The sequence below is a fragment of the Sinohyriopsis cumingii genome, chromosome 2, assembly GCF_028554795.1.
Source record: "Sinohyriopsis cumingii isolate HCF-2022 chromosome 2, ASM2855479v2, whole genome shotgun sequence".
Taxonomy (NCBI): domain Eukaryota; kingdom Metazoa; phylum Mollusca; class Bivalvia; order Unionida; family Unionidae; genus Sinohyriopsis; species Sinohyriopsis cumingii.
This window is the reverse complement of record NC_142962.1, coordinates 130,485,526-130,491,525: the sequence shown is the minus strand read 5'-3', so window position 1 is coordinate 130,491,525 and position 6,000 is coordinate 130,485,526. Positions and strand designations below refer to the sequence as shown.

General features: G+C 35.2%; 1 long non-coding RNA gene across 1 annotated transcript; it reads right to left on the bottom strand.

Moving 5' to 3' along the window:
• Positions 1 to 215: 215 nt before the first annotated feature.
• On the bottom strand, positions 216 to 5,551 carry LOC149805838 (uncharacterized). Its single transcript, XR_016415013.1, has 2 exons — positions 5,393 to 5,551; positions 216 to 2,649 (listed from the first exon to the last, which is right to left on the bottom strand). It is a non-coding gene; the product is annotated as an uncharacterized LOC149805838 (long non-coding RNA).
• Between the last annotated feature and the right edge of the window lie 449 nt (positions 5,552 to 6,000).

The following is a 6,000-nucleotide window of genomic DNA, read 5'->3' as shown; positions in this document are numbered from 1 at the left end:
CTAAAAAGGGAAATAAATAAATATAGTGTAAAACAGTGTAGAACTTGATAAATAGTCATGCAAATGACATGGATATTGGTACACGTGAGAGGGAAGTGAAACATTTCAAATTTATATAGAAGAAGATTGGTACACGTGAGAGGGAAGTGAAACATTTCAAATTTATATAGAAGAAGATATAGCATTGAATCACACAATACTCAACCAACTATGTATTTCTTCTGCACAGAGGTTTTATTATGTACAGTCTCAAGATATCAATCACACCTTGAATGTCAGAGAATTCACACAAAATTGACACAAGTCAGTTACTATGGGAAGAATCTTTAAGTAAACAGCAGTACATCTCTTTTATTTGTAGATTCAACAGTCACAGAACTAGTATTATTTGAACTAAAATTGAATTAAGACTGTTGATATAAATGGTACAATGGATGTGCCTGATGAAGTACAATAGTTAGATGTAGTATATTACAAATGTAATAGTGAATAACTGGTTGCATTGAAGGAAAAACAAAAGGCAAAATACTAGAGATGCAAATGGTATGAGAGTAAGCTGGTATAACACTGAAGTAAATGTAAAGAGATGAAAGTCAAAAGAGTTGCATGTGAATGTTTGAAAAAGTAGATAATGAATTTATTTAGATAAGAAAACCCAAATCAGCTAGCAAAGATGAAATGATAGACCTTTATCATTGATAAATGGATGTACTGATGTGTACTGGAGAACATTTTCAGCTGACGAAATAAATGTTAATGCAGACAAAGATAAACCTATTAACTGGACTTCCTGCTTTCTGGTTTGACATACATTGATATTGCTAGTGTTAAATCAAAGCAATGTCATTGATATTGTAGTGCTTAGATACAAAGCAGAACATTTATTAAGCATTCTGTGTTTTTGACAGTATCTGACAATGTTGAATAAATAATGGAACTTATAGTTTTTGGAGAGCAATATTGCAACATGGACAAAAATATAATGGTAAAATTCCAGCAATACACTGATTCAAAAGTGCAGTGGACAATGCTGTTGATTGTGAAGTTGTCTTTCAATTACCAAGTGACATGGTAGTTAAAATGAGTAGAATCATTGGATACAGTAGCAGTGTAGAGAAATCCAGTGTTTCATTATAAATGGCATTATTTAAAATGAGTAGAATCATTGGATACAGTAGCAATGTAGAGAAATCCAGTGTTTCATTTTAAATGGAGGTTATAAATTGCATTATTTAAAATGAGTAGAATCATTGGATACAGTAGCAATGTAGAGAAATCCAGTGTTTCATTATAAATGAAGGTTATAAATGGCATTATTTAAAATGAGTAGAATCATAGGATACAGTAGCAATGTAGAGAAATCCAGTGTTTCATTATAAATGGCATTATTTAAAATGAGTAGAATCATTGGATACAGTAGCAATGTAGAGAAATCCAGTATTTCATTATAAATGGAGGTTATAAATGGCATTATTTAAAAAGCTGATAAGCCTGCTGTGACAATACAACACATATTTGTGGGGTTGGGGGTGAATCAAAAAAGAGAACAAAATGTGTAAAATCTGTGTAGACAACCAACATGATGATAGTTCTGCTGCCATGTTTGCAAATTTAACCAATTCTCTGACAGACAATGAACACATGACAATGTAGAAACAGTTGTTTCAGCCTTTAACCAAATGGTAATTTTTTCCTATCTTTTGAATTGATTTCTTCCATATTTTCCCTGAAAACTTTCTTCAGCTGTGTTAAATGTTCAACTAATTGCACTCTTTTACTTGTAGCACTTTACAAATGTTCTTGCAATACTGGTTTTTGTTTGCATCTGTTTCTGTTTTAGCCATTCAATCGGTTTTTATACATTTCAACACAAAATTTCATTGATTGCATTTTTTACTTGAAAACTTCTGCTACATTTGGATCTCTCCCAATACTCTTTACTTTCTGTAATAAATAATCTATTCACCAAAGGTAAAAGTTCTCAGTTCTGAATGGTAATCATCATTTATAGTATCAGTTTATCTTACCTGTTAATCAAAGGCACTTATTTGCATCTATTTCATCAGGAACTTGTATTTGATGCCTTTGTAAAACAGTATGTTCAAATGGAGATTTAAGCTGTGTATCCTGGATGATGGAACCTCACACAGCGTCAACAGGAAATATCTATATATTGCCATGTTTTGTCCAACTTAATATGATTAACTATTTCTTACCAGTTTTACTTGCAATAATGATGGGTAATAACATTGATCTGATATTGCCTTCTTTGAAATTTGTACTAACTTTACATCAAAATTTTCATTTTGAAATGTTTCATTTTGTTTTCTAAACTTTCTTTCCAAGTTGTATTATAATTCATTCTGATATGAACTTAACATGAAGTACTAGTACATTTGCTTTCCAGAAAATTCACAACGTTCTCCACCCAGATTTGCGAGACCACTAGCAAGAATTACAGGATCATCAACTTGCATTTGTGTATCAACCTCATCTTCATCTTCCAATGGAGTATTTTCAGTTTTTAAAACATTCATGCTCTGCCAGTTTTCTGTTGTTTCAATGGTGAAGAAATACACAAAGTCCAACTTGAAAGTAAAATGGGATTTATTGAAGCCAGAAACAGCAATAGCCCCATTTCTACAGCAACTGAAAGTACAAACAAGGATTAAACATATTGGAAAAGGAACATGCAAAAAGAGATAACTGGTAAGAAAAAGAGTTAGAAGAAAGTGCATATTATTATTAGTTCATCATGCTGATAGCTACAATTGCTATGATAGTTATTATTACAAGAGTATATTTTTATAATATGCAGTGAAGTCTAATGTGGAAATATGTAAGATGATACTGCTCAAGATTTTTCAATAATGATATTATATATCATTATTGTAATCTGACATTTTCCTTGAAACATTCTGATAGGTAAGTTGGAGAACAACGGGTAGTCTCTGTTCTCAGCTGCAAGAGAGTTTTGATGCGTTTCGTCTCCACAGAAGTCAAAGGAGGAAAGGAATGGTCCCTCAGGTCTTTATGCACCATCATGGCCCATCTCCATAGAAGTCAATGGAGGAAAGGAATGATCCTTCAGGTCCTTATGCATCATCAGGGCCTATCTCCATAGAAGTCAATGGAGGAAAGGAATGGTCCCTCAGGTCTTTATGCATCATCATGGCCCAGCTCCATAGAAGTCATTGGAGGAAAGGAGTGATCCCTCAGGTCCTTATGCATCATCAGGGCCTATCTCCATAGAAGTCAAAGGAGGAAAGAAATGGTCCCTCAGGTTTTTATGCATCATCATGGCCTATCTCCATAGAAGTCAAAGGAGGAAAGGAATGGTCCCTCAGGTCTTTATGCCTCATCATGGCCTTTCTCCATAGAAGTCAAAGGAGGAAAGGAATGGTCCCTCAGGTCTTTATGCATCATCATGGCCTTTCTCCATAGAAGTCAAAGGAGGAAAGGAATGGTCCCTCAGGTCTTTATGCATCATCATGGTCTATCTCCATAGCTTCTTCATGTTCCATACTTTTTATTTTAATAGTCAAGGATTACTTCTCTTAAACAGTTGATTTCTAGAGTATTGTCCAATTCATCATGCAGGATGACATTCGTGGTTGTTTGCCAGAGTTGCTGCAAACTGAAGTTCTACACGAAGTTGGAATTATTTTACAGGGTAAAATGTCATTCGTAGCTGCCTTGCGCTGGAGTGAAATCAAAGCCCCACCAAGCATATTTTACTGCTAAATCCACAAATAAATTACCGTGGCTGTTGTTTCCAGGCAAATTTAAGTTCAAAGGATCTGGTACACAATGTCTGTCCATCTCGAATGACTTCTCTTTTGGACATGTTGAAATGTTGGAACTCGAAAGAATTTTGATGGGTGGGCCGTATTGCTGACGATGTCAGTGACTAAACGTTTGGGTGGCCGTCTATGTTAAACATGATTTTGATTTTGCATCGGAGTACAGAGGCAATGGTGAAAGTTTTCACTTACACTCGTCGAAGAGGATTCTTGGCTGTCGTTCTGTTTTTTAGTCTGACTTTAGGAAAGACTTAAAATATAGCGAACATAAAATCTGGTTTCTTCTATGCTCGTTTTGTACTCTTTAGCATTAGCCATCAAATGTAACACGGTACTACTTCGATTCAGTCTCAGGCGTACATCGACTCCGTTCAACAAATACTTATCTTGCATCCAAATGTTCAAATACTTATCTTACATCCAAATGTCCAAATACTATGGAAGCATCCAGATATGTGTTCTTGGAGCCTTTTACGTACGTCAAGAAAATTTCCAAGTACGCGCTATAAGAGTATACTGCTGCTGACCAGCTTTTTATTCAAGTACAAATCCACTTCGCTGAACAACTGATTCATCAAAGTGTTCACGGGAGTTACTCAGACATCTTCCCTGGATTGGTGTTGCCCACTTTGAGAATTTGATTTTCAGGTACAATTGACTGCTATTCATACTGATGAAATCTTCGGTTTGTCTTTTGATTTCAAGTTCGATAGGTACTGGGGTGATCAAAGACGACATTGAATGAAATTCTACCAATTAGTATTACTGCATCCTCATCCTTGCTTGTGGTATGGCAAAAGGATCAAACTTTGACTTGGAATATTTGCAAGAATTATTGTTTGCTTCTTTTTCGGTTAGTAATGAATAACGTCCAATTCTAAGATGGATGTTCTTATTTTCTTGTTATTTTTCTGATTGTGCCTATGAGGTCTGAAGAGGTTTCGAAGTATCTTTCTGCTTTGTCCTTGCTGTGGCGTAGAGGAGGAATTAATGCCTTCGCCTGACGCAAAAGGTCTTTCCCGTGTCAGGGAACTTTGTGTAATTAATGTTTATGCATTATACCTGAACTAAACTGTACATGGATACCGTTTCCGCGTACAGCGTTACCAGGAAGTTGTTTTCTAGTGTCTTAGATTTTTCAGAATACTGACTTCTGTACATTTCATGTTGCGCGAGCAATGTGCTTGCAATGAGAACACCGATAAACTTAATGCTCTTTGGCCGTTGACTGCACCATAACCAGGGTACTTAGAGACGCGAGTGAGACAATAACGTCTCAACAGAAAATGTTCAGCTGTAGAGGTTGGTGAAATCTAAAATTGCATTGTCTTTGCGCCATCCGTATTATGTAATAGAATTGTTTGATATATTGGACGTTTCAGTATTTATTCTAAATTTTACAGAGAGCCAAGACTTATGGCATAACGTTATGTTGTTAGATACACTATAGTCTTTCAACTTAGCCATTTTATAAATGAGCAAAATAATCGAATTTATTTAAATGCTGCACGCATTAAAGAATGAGAAACTGTTCGAGTTCTTATAGTTCTCTAAGATTAGTTTTGTCGGATCTAAATTCATATACGAACCTGGTTATTATAATAATTATAATCTTGTACTGTAGTTCCGATGAAATATTTTTATGTAGCAGGCAACTTTATGTGCGCACATGCATGAAAGTATATCACTGCATTTGTACATGACCGTGTCTCGTGTAATACACGGATTGAATCGTATTTTCAGGGCTTTGAATTTTGGAAAGGACGTCTGAATTTGGTGGGGATGTCTGTTTGGCCGTCTGAATTTGGAGGTGTGACTGTGTCTGGGTGTCTACATCTTCGCTAGCCAAGGTTCCGATCGAACAGATATATTGGTGAATTGTCCTAGCGACATCTATAGTATTTCACGAGTTGTCTCCCTTAGTATGTAATGCCAGCTAACCAATAGCTTGATGTATTTATTGTACGTTTGTAATTCCACAGCATTTGAACATGTCTTTCTTTCTCAGCGAGGTTTTTGCGATATATACTATATGCTACAAAAGAACTCGATATGGTGTGTATCTAGATATTCATAATGGATCAACTTTAAATTCCAAGTAATTTAATATAATTTTTGTTTAAAATTAAGAAATTCCGGAAAATAAATGTAGAAATACGGCAAGAATATTTCTGAAACAAAATTAAGCGCCACTTCA